Source organism: Amblyomma americanum, unplaced genomic scaffold (assembly GCF_052857255.1).
Source record: "Amblyomma americanum isolate KBUSLIRL-KWMA unplaced genomic scaffold, ASM5285725v1 scaffold_72, whole genome shotgun sequence".
Taxonomy (NCBI): domain Eukaryota; kingdom Metazoa; phylum Arthropoda; class Arachnida; order Ixodida; family Ixodidae; genus Amblyomma; species Amblyomma americanum.
The window spans coordinates 232,556-250,668 of NW_027526544.1; the positions used below are offsets into that span (position 1 = coordinate 232,556).

At 47.3% G+C, this 18,113-nt stretch overlaps 1 pseudogene; it reads right to left on the reverse strand.

Moving 5' to 3' along the window:
- Positions 1 to 2,826: 2,826 nt before the first annotated feature.
- On the reverse strand, positions 2,827 to 17,907 carry LOC144112359 (spectrin alpha chain-like; annotated as a pseudogene).
- Positions 17,908 to 18,113: the final 206 nt, after the last annotated feature.

Below are 18,113 nucleotides of genomic sequence, written 5' to 3' on the forward strand. Positions count from 1 at the left end.
TGTCTATATAGTCCGTAGCCTCTCAAGAAAAACCCTAGAGAACAATCTATAAGCAATGCAAATCCTATGGACAGTCTATACACACTAAACACGAATGACACGTGATGGGAGGTTTATCGGTGTTCGTCCGCATTAAAACTACGCATCGCCAGACGCGAACACCGGAAAAACGGAGCACATGATATGGTAAACACCAAAGCAACACCAGCTAGAACTGACGGCGTGCTAACGAGGTTCGCAATCGTTCATACGCCGTCTCTAACGGAGTGGTTGTCGCCATTCCGAACCTTCCGAACGGTGTAGAAAAAAAAAACACCGCACGGCAACTGAGACGGAGGTATGTCGAATTGCTACCGCTGTTCAAAATAACGCGCCAGTGGAGCTTTGTACTCATATCTGTTTCGCCTAGTTCTTGAACGAAGCAGCAAGTTTCGGTGGAGATGCAATTGACCGCAGGCGGCGCCAAGAATCAGAAGACGGCGAGAGAGTCGTGACTTGTGAGTGCGGACGCTGTGACCGAAGCGGCGTAGGCGCTAGGCCTAGCAGCGCCAGCGGGGCCATCTCGAGTTGCGTCGCAGAACGGAGCACGGCGGGTTGTCTGGAGCCTCTCTTAGAACGGATATCGTGAGCGGCGACTGTGCGTTTGCCGCTGCTGCTTTTCGATGCGCAACAGCGAAGGGAAAGACGCCTACTTAACCGAGTTCACTGGAGTGGATATCGCAAACGACGGCTGAGCTTGTGCCTCTTGCGCTTCGCTTGGTCTGCTAATGGCGATTTGGCGCCGTTGTGAGCGGATCCAGACAAGCGCTGGCTTTGCGGCGTCCGTGACCAGCGAGAGACAAGTTTCTACCTCGATACGGCTGCCCGGGAGGATGTCTTTGAATCCCTGCCGTTTCACATTCGTCTCGGTGTCAAGTTAAGTGGTTTTTTGTCTTAAATAGCGTAGTGCGATGAAGACGTGAGCAGGCTTGTCGAGAGCGCTGGCGGATTGTGCTGCGGAATAGGTCAAAATATTATTAAGGTCCTGTTGCTAGTATATGGGCCATTTTATATGATTATGCGGCAGCGCTTGTGCGCCGCCGCATAATCATACAAAATTTTTAATCATTTTTGTCCGGATTCGCAAGGTGAGCGCCTGTTTTTCTCTGAGTAATTAAGTACTAAATTTTAAGCCTTATACTTCATGCAGATTACAGCCTTTCGTAGTTTCTTTTATTGCAGCTGATGTGTACATCACTGCTAGGCAAGTCACTAGAGTTGAGCTACCTGGTTGCATCTAAATTCAGTGTTTATACTGCATAAAAATTGTCATCATGTTTGAAAATATTGCTGTGAACCTTCATATGAGCCACAAGCAATGTGTATTTGAGGGAGTGTTCAATTTTTATATTATATCTTTTTGGGCCTCTGATTTGCTTTCACTCTATTTTGTCAAACTGGCCTCACTGTGTGTCTGTTTTTTTGTAACTTTAAGCCCATTTAATTTACACGGTATAAGGGCACCTTTAGCATTTTTGGGGACACGCGCTTAGAAACGTACTGTTGGAACATGTTTCGTCCCAACAGCTAGTATGGCTTTAAAATCTTTGGTAGAGGCCATTTATTTTCTTTATCTTTTGGATAGTTGTGGCAGCCCACTAAATGTAATCGTGGCTCTGATGGGTAAATAATATGCGCAGTCGTGCCTCTTTAATGTGGACACTTTGGTTCCGGAGAATAATTGTCGCAAAGTGATTCATCCATAATAACGAATCATGAATGAAAAAAAAATTGATACAAAGCTTGCGGCTAAAGTCTGCTTCTGCACATAGTGGTGGGCAGTGAAGTGGAAGCTAAGCAAAGTGTTGGTAGCTCTATGTGCATTAGCGTGGTCGCCGTTATCTTTAAAGATAAGTACTATATCGACGTGTTTGAACCTTGAATTTCTTTGACTTTATTCATTAAAAAATTGGTTTGAACACGGTTCTTCTATGTAAAATTTCTCACTTGGGGAGGGGAGACCACCCCCACATGAATTCACCCCTAGGATATTGTAGTGACAATGTGCCTGAGACAGTATTTTTGCCCTTCCAGAAGTGTTAGTAATGTCAGTGACATTTCATTTTTAATTTCGCAGGACCACGTACTTACACCAAGCCTCCTCACCTACAAAGGCGCAGTTTTCCTTCATTGGCCAGCACCTTGTAGTGAAAACCTCATCACTTCTGTGGGGTCTCTGCTTTTGCAGCCTGCTGGGTGCGCCTTTTGGAAAATATAAGGAAGGCACACTGTATGCTGAGCTTTCTTGAGCGTGATTTGTAATCTTGGCTCAAAATAAGTCATTCTTCGGTGCTCTTGAGCTCCTGAGTTCTTAAAAACCAGTTCAACTTTCCTTCGCAGCTGCCTCTTCTATCCGCCAGTAGGCGTTGTACATATCTAGTTGTTTAGTATTGCTTGGAACACTGCTAGTGGAGCACACTGCTATATCTTACCAATGTTGACATGTTATATGATACAGTTAGCATGAGTGCAGAAAAACAACTTGATCAATAACTTAAAGCAGTGAACACCAGAAAAAGCAATTTTATTTGTAGTTAATATGTATCCCTTTCACGAGCACATGATGTATCGACTAAATGTACAGAGTTAGAAAATGACGGTCTTTGTTTTCTGATTCGATTTTTTTCTTACATTTAAGGAAAATAGAGCGTTTAAGAGCTTCAGATTCAAACGGCAGCAGTTCAAGATGGCAAAAAGAAGCGAAGCCAGATGACAACAAGAATACTAGCATGCTCTTGCTATACCATTATGATCAACAACACACTTCACTCACAGAGGCTATTCAGGTTAGGCCATTAGCATATTCATTTTCTGCAAGATAATGTTAGACGTCCCTTTGCTAGCTCCAACAGTGTAAAAATGTTTCTCCCTAGAACTTACCGCATAGAGTTTGTCGGCAGTGACATATGGCCGCTCGCCAGAGGTGGTGGCGCGGAAGGCATTCTCGATCTACTCAGAGGATCGTACATTCTCCGTCTCACGCGAGATCATGAATGCCATGTACTCCTGGAGCGAGACCTGACCGTCCCTGTTGGGATCCACCTGATCAAGGATGGCCTCGAACTCCGGATCTGGCTGGCCCCCTTCCACCATAGGTAGGTCGTAGCCCAATGCCCGCAAACATGACTTGAACTCCACGTGGTTCTGCCGGCCACTCTTGTCTTTGTCAAAGTGCCTGCACATATACCGTTCTGACTGAAATCCTTAACCCGACTGCAGCTACCCATCTTAGAGCAATTGGAGCATTACAGGAGCAAAAAACAAGGCAGAGCTTTCAGAGACATCCCAGATGTGCAGCAGGAGTATGGAGAGCGCAACAGCAGTCCAGAATTCAGGCTATTTATCACAAGATGACGCTTGTTTTATAATGAGAGGCCCCTTACTTTGTCAAGTGCAATACCCCTTTATTTAAACACCACCAAGATTATTTGGAACAAAAAAAACAATACTGCAGTCAAGCTGCATAGTTGAAGACTGCAGTTCTTTTGACACCAGAAATCATACAGCAGAACGCATTACCAAGCTGTCGCTTCAAGCCAGATTTCACTGGAACCATGAAGCCTTTACGATGGTTTCCCTCTTTCCTCAGCTCCAGTGCGGGAAGCAACAGGATCAGGCCAAGGCAGCAGCAGTAAAGCGCAGGCTGACCATGCATAATTTTACGTCCTATTTTCATAAGCAAGTTTCTAAAGAGGACATGTCCTCTTAATCTTTTACACAAGAAAACCAGCTAATGTTGCACTTTTTTGTCAGTGGTGGTGCATAGGTCACCTATGCATAATATACTGTACACAGTGCTAGACTAGGAGCTGCACTTGCACAAGAGCCACTTCCCCAATTTCTAACCCAGGGTTTTCCCTTTCACTCTTTCACAGAGCAGAGTACCAAGCGGGTAGCACCTCCTGGCACCTGCTTGCCGTCCTAAATGTCTCCTCCTTCCCCCTTCCCACTGCCACAATTTGGCAGCCTGAAAAATGAAAGAAAAAACAATTCTGTTTCACATATTATCCATTCTCTGTGCTAGCTGCTCCACACATTACAGTGCACTGTACTGTATGCTACTTGAAAGCTTATATTGCTTTGTCTGTAGTTCATGCGATAGCAATGGACAGGACTGATGATGACTGCTATTACCATTGCTTAGACCTGGTGGTTCGGAAACTGTAGGTGCAAAGACAATGAAGAGTGGTAATCTCAAGTCTAACAATGGTACCTGCAACTAAAGCCCTGACATAATGTCACAGTATAGAGCATGAATGAAATGAGTTTAGAAAGTGCAGCCAGGAAATTAAACTGAAATAGGGCCACCTCCACATAATGGCTGTACACTGTCAAAATAATTAAAAAAAACGGCGGCCTTCACATGAATGTGTATGGTAAACCATGAAGGATAGCAAGTGATTCAAATGGAAGAGCAAGCCATGAGGACTCCTTGAAGGGTCCTTTAAAGGGCTGCACCATGCAAAAACTGACAACACAAATGCTGTCACAAAGTGAAAATAAACAATATGAATGAGGGACATATTAAAAGCAGCAGAGACTAGCACTAGCACTTTAAATGTGGCAGTGCGTGATGTCAATGAAATTGAGCATGGATGTGAGGGAGCACAACAGGAGTGAAAAAAAAATACATCGCTACTTACTTGAACATCATACTGAACTCCTTGAGGGCACCTTCTGTGACACCACTCTGGTTTCTAAATGTATGCAAAAAAGGAGTAGAAATAATATTTACATGAGCAAGGTTGCTGTACTTCCTGAAAAAAACTCTTGCCGCATCCCATAAACTGGAATGAGCTAGCAGGTGAGCCCTCACATTATAATAGCGGCATCAACTATGCAAAGCTCAGTGAGATAGTGCAAGTAAAGATTACTACAGTGACAGTACTAGTCTCCTGATCGCACAATATACCTAGTTACTTAGCCTCATTTATTTTCTTTTGATGACATCAGACATGCACCATTCTCTATGCAAGCACTTAACTACCATATGCTTGCACAGGGAAATTACAAAACTCAAATCCAATTGTTCTCTCACATTAGAAGCTATGCACCATACGTTGACCAGTGCAGTGCCCTACAAATGCAGTGAGACTGTACCTTGCTTTAATCTGCTGCTCAAGGTTGTGCTGCATGCGCATTCCCAACTGGTCCAGCTGGTCCCGCTGTTGAGCTAGGCCCACTGTGGCATGCTCTGTGTATCTGTTGTCAAGAATCAGCTGCTCCTCTAGCAGTGCGCCCAGGTCCTCAATTCGCTTTAGGTCTCCACGTTTGCCTCGAACCTCAGCTGCCTTGCGCTGGAAGAAAGCACAGAGCACCACTCAGCATTTTTCCACTCAGGATCTCCAATCCGACCACTTACCTTTGTGGCTTCAAGTTGTGCTTCCAGGGACCCAGACCCCTCCATCATTGAGGATCTGCAAGGAAAAGCACAATGTTTTCTCAGTTTTAGGACTATCAGTGGAAGTTGTTGCCTGGTTGACTGCCATGAGCCCAGAGGCTGGCTAACCCCATAACCAAAAGCCTTCAACTTCAACTATGGAGACTTACAAAAAAGGAAATAAAGTGATGTTTGTACAAAACTTACCCATCCAGCAGCCGCATCCTGCGCCCCAGGAAAACATGGAAGAGAAAGCACATAATCTGTAACTTGTGCTCTAGGATGCAGCTCTTCACTATGGCACTCCTTCGTGCACTCACCGTGCGTCTGTCAGTCACTGGTATAATGCATTAGCATGCTTAGCAAACTCTCTGCGGAGGTGGTCATTGTCTTCCTGGCGCTGTGCCTCCTTACCAAGGTCCAGGTCGCGCTCCTGCACAGAGTATGGAAAAAAGAACAATATATGTGGGATATAATCGCCGGTGGTCATTAATTCAATTCTAATTACAGGAGGACCTCGATCATACGAATCTCATGAGGTCACGAAAAATATTTGTATTATCTACAAACGAACAAAATTCATATGCAGAATTTATGAAAATCTGTGGCCACAAATAAACCCCGTCAGCCGAAAACAGACTACCGCTGACTCATGACATTGACGCTGTACTGGCCGCACGCCACTGCTCACTGCCCACGTTATGCACTGCACAACTCGCGATTGAGACGTCTGCAATATATGGGCAGCACGTACTTTGTGCTCGTGAGTGCGATGGCGGCTCACGCGTTCGTACTTCCGCATTGGGGCGCGGGGTTCTTTGTAACATTCGAATTTCTGTCCACTGCACACAATACACTCTGGCCAGAAAATTTTACGAATTCGTATCATCCCGAAATTCTTGTCAAACAGGATCATATCATCGAGATTCTACTGTTTTAAGCTTTTCTACCAGACTGCATAGCACCTAAAAATCCGGTCAAGGTTCTCAGACTCCACAATTTTCGACAGTTTATATATCCTGAAGAAACACGTGGGCTATGAGATGAGGGACACCGTAGTGGAGGGCTCCGGATCAATTTAGACCACCTAGTGTTCTTTAACGTGCGCTCACATTGCATGGCACACGGGCACCTTGTGTTTCACCTCCATTGAAGCACTGCTGCTGGAGCGAGTACTGAAACCAAGTCCTCCAGCTAAGTACAAGCAGATCATTTAAGAACAGCTAGAATAACACAGGGAACCCAAGTTGAATAACTGGTGTTATTGAAAAGTGAACGACAGGGACGAAACAAAGAATGGATACCCCAAGTGGTCAGTGCTTGCGATGTTCAATCTTGTCTTGTGCCTTTTTTGTGCTGCTGCATCATGCAAACAAGCCTGTCTCAACATGTTCGCTAACTGAGCTCACAGAAAGCAACAGTGTGCGTTAGTACTAGTACCAAATTTCGCAATTATTATATATACCACTACGGGCATGTGTGCTTGTGGCCATTACTCGACCAGACTGTGCTCAAAGTGATATAGACAGGAGTTCACCATTCTTGAATCGCTTAGCAGATTATTTAATATACTTCTTTCACACTTGCAGTTTATGTTCGAATGTAAAGATTGCATTTAAGGGTGCATGCAGCTTTGAACACGAACTTTCTTATTTTTGGATGGATTTTGATCATTTTTTATAGTTAATAATACTTTCAAACTTAAGTTCACAAATTTTCAGCATTATATCTGGAGAAAGTTTTTTTATACAAATTTTTTCTCTTATACACTTTGCAGAAAGCCTAGTCTCAATAATATGTGGTGGAAACTGGTTCAACATTCACAGCATATCTTAATGAATGCTACGAGTGATCAAAATCTTAATTTTTTTCACAACAAAAATGTGCTTCATTTCATTTTTTACAAAGCAGTTTGTATTGTTGCAAAAGGGTTGCAAGCCCCAAGGGTAGCGTTGGCCTGGCGGCCTGGGGCAAAGCTGGAAACATTCGAAGGTCCCGGCAAAGGATGAGTCGACTGGCAACAGAACAACTTGTTTATTCTGGCATCGCAAAAGAGCAGCCGGTCAGGGCGACCACGTTACTCGAAGGAAGGAATCGAAGTCTCCCCGGCGTCCGGGGCAGCTGGTTTTTTATACCCACGGAGTCGAGGGCAAGAAGGAACGGCTTGGGAAGAGGCGTCCGATACGGCGACGCTTGAACATTTCCAGACGTGACGGGCGCGTCCGCCAGGCCGGCGCCGGTCAGACCTCCTCGCCTCCCAGTTGGGGAGCTCCTCTCCCCGGCTGCCGCGCTTTGACAAGCGTGGGCGCCAACATGCACACACACACACACACGCACGCACGACGACACGTGGCACTGAAACCTGCCTGGACGCGCTTGGCGGGAGGCGTTGCGGCAGCGAAGAACGAAGCCGCGGCGTCCGTTGCATCCGCGCCGGCTATACCGCGCGTCGTATGCGAGACGTAACAGACCGCCCCGCCGGGAGAAGGAGATCCCGATGGTCAGGGGACTGCATCCGCTGTCCAGAGGGATGTCGCTCGATGATGCTCGTAATCGAAACCGATCGTCCCTCGACGTTGCTTGAGCGCAGCGCACAGAGAAGGCCTCGTTCTCAGGTTCAGGATCACACAGGGCACTGCAAAGTCACTTCAGGAGAGTTGCCATTTTTGTGCTCGTTCCCAGCAAGCGTTAGAACTACGCCGAAACGCAACCGCTCAGTCAGCAAGCACGAGACAACCCTCACTAAGCTCTGCCAGGCTCTTTCCCCTTTTATACTACTGCCTAGTTCCTTACAGTAGTCAAGCAGCACTCAGAACGCGTCCACAAATTGGAAAATTGCACTAGAAAGCACATAATCACTTTGAAACACTAAACAAAAGCAATTTGTTAAAAATCCTGCCTCAGGAAGAAAACATCAGTAACAAACAACTTTGAGGCGGATTCCTACGTTAGGGGCTTCGACTTAAGCCATCGGCGTTACCGTTGAGACTCCCCTTTTTGTAACGCACCTCAAAGGAATATTGTTGCAAAGCGAGGCTCCAGCGCAGGAGGCGGCCATTTTTGGGAGAGATGGTCTGCAGCCATTGGAGAGGGCAGTGATCCGTCTCAATGATAAACCTCGAGCCGGCTAGGTAGCATGACAATTTCTGAACGGCCCACACGAGACACGCACACTCTTTCTCGGTGGCGCTGTACGCCTGCTCACGACAGGTCAGCTTACGACTAGCATACAGGACGGGGTGTTCCACTTCTCCATTGTCCCTTTGGCACAGTACAACGCCCATGCCTCGCTCACTAGCATCGCACTGAACAACGAACCCTTTTGTGTAGTCTGGCGATCGTAGCACAGGCTGGCTTGTTAGGGCGCTCTTTAGGGCGCTAAAAGCTCTTTCCTTTGCCTCGCTCCAGACGACTGTTTGGGGCTCTGTTTTTCTTAGAGCATCCGTCAGGGGAGCCGCGATATCGGAGTACCTGGGGATGTACCTCTGATAGTAGCCGGCGACACCTAAGAACGACCGAATATCGGTCTTCGTGCGCGGTTGCGGGAAGTCTCGCACAGCGGCCACCTTTATTTCAGAGGGGCGGCGACGACCCTGTCCAATCACGTGACCGAGGTAGACAACCTCGGCCTGTGCTAATTGGCACTTGGGAGCCTTGATTGTCAAGCCCGCTTCGCGCAGGCGGGTTAGCACTGCCCGCAAGTGTGCCATATGCTCAGACCAGGATGCAGAGAATATCGCTACGTCGTCTAAATACGGTAAAGCGAATTCTTCCTGTCCCCGCAACACTTTGTCCATGAGGCTTGAAAAGCAGTATGGCGCGTTCTTCAAACCAAAACTCAAAACTTTAGGACGGAATGTTCCCATTGGTGAAATGAACGCCGCATACCTACTAGCCTCTTCTGTAAGTGGAACCTGCCAATAACCCCTGACAAGATCTAGGGTGGAAATAAACTGAGCGCTACTAACTTTCTCAAGGCGCTCCTCGATGTTAGGGATCGGATAAATTTGATCCTCAGTGATGGAATTAAGCCTGCGGTAGTCGACGCAAGGACGAGGTTCCTTGCCCGGTACCTCAACTAAAATCAAGGGGGAGGTATAATCACTCTCACCCGCCTCAATAACACCAAGCTGTAGCATTTTCTTTACCTCAGCCTCCATAATATCGCGCTGGCGGGGTGACACCCGGTACGCCTTGGATCGTACTGGCTCTGGCGAGGTAAGTTCTATATCATGAGTAAGGACAGAAGTCCTACCAGGCCTCTCAGAGAACTGACCTTGAAACTCTTGTAAGAGTTGGTGTAGTTCGGTTCTCTGCTCAGCTGACAGCGGTGCTTTAATGATTAAGTCACTAATGACCTGATCAGTGTCTTCCCTGTTCGTCACTGAGCCTAGTCCCGGAAGCTCGACCGGAAGCTCTTCGGGAACGTTTACCATCATACACACCACTGCTTCCCGTTGTCTATAGGGTTTGAGCAGATTACAGTGGTAAACTTGCTGTGCTTTCCGTTTTCCTGGCAGACTCACCACGTAGTTAACATCCGACAGTTTTTGAACAATCCGTGCTGGGCCCTCCCACTGCACGTCGAGTTTGTTTTTTAGCGATGTGCGCAATATCATCACCTCATCGCCCACCTCAAAACGACGGGCCCTGGCTGTCCGATCATAATAAACCTTGGCCCTCTGCTGGGCCTTTGCCATTGCTTCACCTGACAACTCCTGTGCCCTTCTTAAGCGTTCGAGGAGACTAAGCACGTACTCGACCACGACTGGGTCGTCGCCCCTGCCTTCCCACGAGTCTCGAAGCATGCGAAGCGGAGACCGCAGCGAGCGACCGTACACCAGCTCAGCTGGCGAAAACCCCGTAGCCGCATGCGGCGCGGTCCTTAATGCAAACATCACCCCAGGCAGACACAGCTCCCAATCACTTTGTTGCTCAAAACACAATGCTCTCAACACGCGCTTCATGACGGAGTGGAGCTTCTCAACGGAATTCGACTGTGGGTGGTACACTGAGCTGTGTAACAGCTTTACCCCACACCTTTCGAGAAAGGCTGTCGTCAAAGCGCTGGTAAACACTGTGCCCTGATCTGACTGGATTTCCGCAGGAAAACCAACTCGCGCAAATATGGACAGTAGTGCATTGACTATCTCAACTGAGCTGAGATCTTTAAGCGGCACTGCTTCAGGGAACTTTGTCGCTGGGCAGATCACAGTCAAAATGTGTCTGTACCCCGTGGCTGTTACCGGCAGAGGTCCCACTGTATCAATAACGAGCCGTCTAAAAGGCTCCGTAATGATAGGTACCAACTTCAACGGCGCCCTCGATTTGTCCCCTGGTTTGCCAACCCGCTGACAGGTGTCACATGTCCTCACAAAGGTTTCTACGTCACGAAAACACCCTGGCCAATAGTACTCTTGCAAGAGACGGTCCTTAGTCTTCTTAACTCCTAGGTGTCCGGACCACGAACCGCCATGCGACAAGCGCAACAGATCCTGACGGTAGCACTGAGGCACGATCAGCTGATCGAACTCGACTCCTCTGCGGTCTAGATACTTCCGGTACAGGACCCCACCTCTTTCCACAAAACGAACATTTTTCTTGGCGATACCTTCTTTGACATTGCAGCGCATGTTTTCTAGGCTGCCATCCTTTTTTTGCTCTGCTATCAAAGCCGACCGGCTGACTTTTAGCAACCTATTAAGTCCATCGGACGTAGGCGCGATGAGCAAATCTGTAGATAGCTCTTCTAATTTCCCCGTGTCGGGCATTTCCTCTCCAGTACCTGGTGCCTTCAGCGCTACAGGCTCAATTTTATTCAGTTCGGACGTGCTCTGAATATCAGCTTGCTGCGCCTCCGACCCTTTCTCATTGCTCGACAACGTCGGCCCCGCAACTACCGCCTTTGCAGCGAGCTCCCGAACTCTCGATCTGGTTAAGGCCAAACAAAACAAAAGACCCTTCTCGCGCAGGAGGTGATCGGACCGGTTCGAAAATAGGTACGGGTACTGGGGGGGCAGCATAGATGACACTGCTGCCTCCGTCTCAATTGCTCCGAAAGGTCCTTCAATGAGCACTTTTGCTACGGGCAGACACACGCTGTGAGCTTCCACGGCTTGCTTGATCCATGCGCACTCGCCCGTGAACATATCGGGTTCTACGTAAGAGGGGTGAACTACATCCATTGTAGCTGCGGAATCACGAAGCACTCGGCACTCTTTCCCGTTCACGAGGAAGTCTCGCATGTAAGGCTCGAGAAGCTTCATGTTCTCGTCAGTGCTGCATAATGACAAAAACACGACTTTTGTTTTTGTTTCTGGACACTGCGCCGAAAAGTGACCCGGCTTCTGGCACGTATAACACACGCGCGCTTGCCTCGCCTCGAACCGCTTTCTGCGTTCGGCTTCGGCTGCCGCCGTCTCCTTACGTTCGGTCGGACTGCTTTCACTCGCATCCGCACTACGCGTGTCCCCCCTTGCTCTCATGGGTGTGAACTTCGGCCTCTCAGACTTGGAGCCAAATTCACCCTTTTGACCCTCCTTAGCTCCGCGAGCCCGACGCGTCACAAACTCGTCGGCTAGCTCGGCGGCTTTAGCCACTGTACTAACGTCTGGCCTATCCAAGACCCAGTACCGCACGTTCTCAGATAACCGACTATAAAACTGTTCCAGCCCGAAACACTGCAGAATTTTCTCGTGGTCACCAAACGCTTTCTCTTCTTTGAGCCACTCCTGCATGTTTGACATAAGCCTGTAGGCAAACTCTGTATATGACTCATTTCTGCCTTTTTCATTTTCCCGAAACTTCCGACGGAACGCCTCCGCTGACAGCCTGTACTTTTTTAGCAGACTCGATTTCACTTTGTCGAAATCCTCTGCCTCCTCTCTCTTCAAGCGAGCGACTACGTCGGCCGCCTCGCCGGGTAACAAAGTGAGCAAGCGCTGTGGCCACGTTTCCCGAGAGAACCCCTGCTTCTCGCACGTTCGCTCAAAGTTAACCAGGAACAAACCAATGTCCTCTCCAAGCTTAAACGGCCGCATCAGGTCAGTCATTTTGAACGATACTCGTTCTCCTGCACCGTGTGCCTGACTTCCATTACGAGCGCGTTCCATCTCTACCTCGAGACGCTTCATTTCCAAAGCGCGCTCTTCTTTCTCTTTTTGCTCTTTACGTTCGCGCTCCTCTTTCTCTTTTTGTTCTTTACGTTCGCGCTCCTCTTTCTCTTTTTGTTCTTTACGTTCACGCTCGTCTTTTTCTTTTTGTTCCCTCTCCTCAATGGTCTCAAGGCATTCCGACAGCTCGTCATCCTCAGCCTCCAACTCAAGAATCGCCCTTAGCAGTTCTGGTTTTCTGAGTTTGTCTGAGACATCAAGACCCAACTCTCTTGCAAGCTCCAGCAATTTCGGTTTGCGCAACGACTTCAAATCCATGGCTGCTCCGAATGCTGCTTTCTCTACTGCCTACTATTGTCTTGCCGCAAACTAACCCGGCAGCAACGACAACCACAATTACCAGCTCTGTTTCTGACACTAACAAAAGCCTGGCAAAACTCAGAAGAAGAAAGTCCCGCACTCACCAAACCTCGCAGCCACGAATTCAGCGCAGTCGTTCCGCTGCAGGCAACCAGTCATCACACAGGGCTCGTTGCACTGCTCCCGGATGGTCGTTGTGCTGCTCAGCATACAGTTGACCGCATATCTTCGCTGCTGGCCTCCGTTGTCGGGATCTCACCGCTGGCAACCAGTTGTTGCAAAAGGGTTGCAAGCCCCAAGGGTAGCGTTGGCCTGGCGGCCTGGGGCAAAGCTGGAAACATTCGAAGGTCCCGGCAAAGGATGAGTCGACTGGCAACAGAACAACTTGTTTATTCTGGCATCGCAAAAGAGCAGCCGGTCAGGGCGACCACGTTACTCGAAGGAAGGAATCGAAGTCTCCCCGGCGTAGTAGTAGTAGTAAGTGGATGAAAGTGGAATGATGAAATGAAAGATGCAAGCTGTGACTGTGAATGTGTGAATGAAATTAATGAAAGGGGAAGAGAGAAAGGAAAATGCACGGGCCTGTGACTGGTAAGAAGGAAGAACGCGCGCGCAGGGGCGCGCGCGCACCTCTCTCCCCGGCGTCCGGGGCAGCTGGTTTTTTATACCCACGGAGTCGAGGGCAAGAAGGAACGGCTTGGGAAGAGGCGTCCGATACGGCGACGCTTGAACATGTCCAGACGTGACGGGCGCGTCCGCCAGGCCGGCGCCGGTCAGACCTCCTCGCCTCCCAGTTGGGGAGCTCCTCTCCCCGGCTGCCGCGCTTTGACAAGCGTGGGCGCCAACATGCACACACACACACACACGCACGCACGACGACACGTGGCACTGAAACCTGCCTGGACGCGCTTGGCGGGAGGCGTTGCGGCAGCGAAGAACGAAGCCGCGGCGTCCGTTGCATCCGCGCCGGCTATACCGCGCGTCGTATGCGAGACGTAACAGTATACACATCTCAACTGTAAACAAGATGTCGCACTAAAAATCTGCAATCGATCAAAATGAAAAAGTAAGTTTGTTATCGCATATACTGCAGTTCTGCGAGTGATAAAACAAAGAGGGCAAAAAAAGAAAAAAAGTTGTGAAGAAGTCTGCTCCTGAAGGCGACAGTCTAGTCAGAAAACCTGCCCGGAGAAAATCTGATCTTTTTGAGCATTTCTTCAGTGCCACCGCAGTTCCCTAAATGATTTTTTAAAAGTGTTTCTCAATTGGTTTCAGCAATGAAACTTCAGGGCAGCATAGAAAACTACGCATATGAGTGGATACAATTATCTAAAATATATTTTTTGGCCATTTTTCACTATTTGTATGCTTTGTTCCCGTTAGATGCGCTGATCAACTGATTGCTTTCAAAATGGATTGTGAAAGACTGGAGGTGACTGATAAGATATTGTGCATGCCATCCCAGGCTGTGTGGAAATGATTCCAAATTATACCCATCACTGAGAGGCACCATGAAAACTAGGGCTAAAACTGCACCTTGATGATCTTCTGGAGGTTGCGCCATGTGCCCTCCAAAGCTTCCATGGTAAACCAGGTGTATTTGTTTGGGCCCACATTGAAGCTCTTTATTTGTCGATCCAGGGCAGCAAAGGCTCCAAAGTCCGCCTGTGCTGAGCCCAATGAGTTCTGGAACTCGGCATGAGCTTCTCGCAAAGCACGAATCTCTTCCGCTGAGTTGCACCGTACAGGGTCAGTCAAGTCTTCTTCAGCATTCTCAAACCAGCTATTTAATGCCGATGCCTTCTTGGCAAACGTGAGGATCCGGTCTTCAATCTCAGTATAGTGTGAAAAATGCAGCATGTAGCAGTAAACTTAGAAAAATTTCACTACACTAACAGGCAAATAAAGCAGGATATTACAAAATACAGCCAACTCACCTGTTTGAACTGTTCTAACATATGTAGAAGGCGAAGCTTCTGGGCATTGGAAGCTGCCAGCAGATTATTCCACCTGAAGAATGTATGGTACATAGTCACTCCAAGAAAAATAGATTTTCTTTTTTTCATGAAAGAGGAAAACATGACATGTGCACACGCAAATCTGTTGAAGTACTAGCAATGATGAACACTGCTCAGTGTATATATTAAAAAGAAACGTATGCTAGAACCCACTTTAGTGAACTTGAATACAGCAATTCATAAGTCTTATTGACCATTTTCATGACTGAGAAGCGTGCGGTAATCGAGCCATAATGGTGGCTGGCACGAAGAACTGCTGCATCAGCCCAGGTACAATCGTGCTTTTCTTTAAATTAACCATTTTAGTCACTGTTTGGTGGCAATGATTAAAGTAGATTATTTTTTCTTGGGAGTGGGGGATTAAAAATAAAGAATAAAGTATTCTAGCACGTTTTTGTAAACATCTGCTTTGCAAGGAGAGTAATGATCAGTTGATGACAAGAGCTTTATGGCAGGCAAATGAAGCAATTGAGCACAATTCTTTCACACTCTAGCCGAGAAAGTAAGCACAACTTAGCAGCTACCATTCTGCTTACATTGATAAAGAGCAAGATAGAAAAGTCCAGCAGCCACCATCACTTGAATTTTAATTTGCTTATTGCAGAAATTTTCTATAAGAACGGCCAGTGGCATTTTGGAAAAGGATATTATGAAGAGGGGTCACAGTTACCACAGGAGACAATTTATGGGTAACATGCAAGTTTGGGAATATCAACCTGCTGAATACGCGAAAAAAACTTCACATCAGCGAATTCCACTTCATTACAAAAATGACATGTCAGCACTGCACACAAAATAGAATTCACCAATGCATCATCGCCACTAGTGCCGCAGCGACATATCACCATTTAGAGCGAAACCTAGCTATAGCAAACTGGTAAAAAAGTCTTAAAAGCCAAAATTTATTACAAGATTTCTCGAAAACCTCACGCTATAGAAGCGCAATTCAGTGAGTGAAAGAACGGCAACTGGGGCAGATCTTTTCTGAAGTTTCTGCACAGTTTTAAAGTGAAAATGATGTAGACCAGGACAAATGATTGACGTTTTCACCTCCTCCGCTCCACGACAGTAGATACAGTGCAGAACAGAAAAAAGCAATCCTAGCTGTTTCCACTCGGACGGCAGGAAGCAGAATTTGCCTCATACACCGGTTACTGGCGGTGCTATTGAACCTATCACGTCGCTGGGCCCGGGGCACCATCGATGGGTGAGAGAGGCACAAACAGGTGCAGACTGTCTGGCTACCAGCTGTTCACACTGCTCTATTATCTGTGGTGCTGCTGGCAAATGAGAGAAGGGTGAACCATGGTGCGAACACTTTGCGCACCAGCACTAGTCACCTGAGTAGTGAAACAAAGCCTGTCGCTTTCCACCAGAGCGGGCCCAACTTGCCGCTCAGCAGGTCGTATGTCCGTTTCGTGGCAGTGTTTGATACATTAAGTAAAAAATGCTTGTTTGTCAAAAATATTTAGGAACAATTCAATACAGCCAATAATTCGAAATATCTTCGTTCGTTATATCGAGGTTTTTTTTTGTCTTATGGGGGGGGACACTACCCTAATGAGTGAAATTTTGAACCGCTTGCTCGATTTAACTGAAACTTGCAGCGCTGGTTTATATTACTGCTGGGACCATCTGTGCCAAATTTCATTACTCTGGAATAAGTACGAAGCAAGTTATGCAACCTCTATGACAAGGATGACTATGCTTGCTTAGGAAAACTATCGGTTAGAAAATAAGTGTAATGTTCCAAATTTTTTCCGTTATGTGGCTTTAGGAACGACCAGAGCACACAACTGTGGAATTATTTTGCTTAATTTTGCTATATTTCAAAAGAATGCTAACTTATAAAAATCACATTCATTTTTCATCATTTTCGCATAAAAAAAAGAAAAAATATTCAAATTGAGCACACAGTTGTGTTCCTCACAAAATTTCGCTGCAGAAAGCCTGCTACAATATTAATATTATCAAGTAATACTGGAACGATAGTTTTCCTAAGCTGGCAGTTTACTGAAAAAACAGGAAATGAGAAAAATGGATTCAAAAATTTAAAATCACCCCACTGTATTTCCAAACCTCTAATGTTCAGGAAAACCCTCCAGCAGCTTATGTAGGTCCCTCTTCTTTAACTGTATGCTGCTCAGCAGCAGTGGCTTCAAGTTTGCACTTTTTTCTGGCCACCTTAGAGCTCTGAAGTGCTCTTGCTCGTGCCCGCACCACAAACAATTTGGTGTTCTCCTCGATGACCTTGGTAGTGTGTGTGCCACAGGTAATGTCCAACTTGTCTGACTCTTTTCAGTCCCATCGGCCCTTCATTGAAGTTTAGAACATCTATTGCTGCAGCTGTCTCGATAGTTCTGAGAGATGCAAACTCTGTCTTTGGACACCGCTTTTACACCAACGAGTTGAACGACTCGTTGGCATTCTGAGTCTGCATGCGCGAGCAGTGCGCAAGTAGGTCTGCTTTGGCCAGCCTGTTATACAGGGGCACAAGCTCCTTAGCGATGTCCCTGGTGAAGGCTGGGCGGTGCGCGCGAGCCACTGACGGCTTGCCCGCGGTAAGCAAGGCCTGGTGCCTGTTGTAATGGCACCACGAGTCCTCGCCATGTGGGCAGGCAAAATGCAGTGGCTTGTCATCAGTAGAATAAGAATGAAAAAGGGTGGCCATAACCCCTTTCTGCATCTTTTTCACGTCGGGAGCATTTTCTTTCAATGCAGATGCATAGTATGCCGTCAGTTTCTTGGCGATGACCTTTGTGAGCTTTCCTTTGCCTCCCAGGCCCCTCTTTTCCTTCTTGAGCTTTTCAATTCCAGCAAACACACGTTTGGCGACATGATTTACACACTCTTCTTTGATTACTTCTTTACCATAGAGACCAAGCTTGGGCACATGCAAAAAAGCCTTACTGTCTCCATTACTTAGCACTGGTGTATATTGCATGTTGTGCAGCACTTTGGACCTGCTGAATACAATGCCAGCAGCCTCCACCTCCATGGCATTTGAAGAGCCAGAAAAATTTTTCTGACAGAGTTCCTTTTGTGCCGCGGCCCATCCTTCATGATTCGCATCACCAGTCTTGGGTCTCAAGCTGCACGCATTACAGTAGTTACTCTGGACAGAAAAGTCGAGCACGAAGCCAGAGTCCACTTCAATCGCAGCACCAAGCCCAAAGTGGGAAGTGTGGCCTCGTTTGTGCCAGG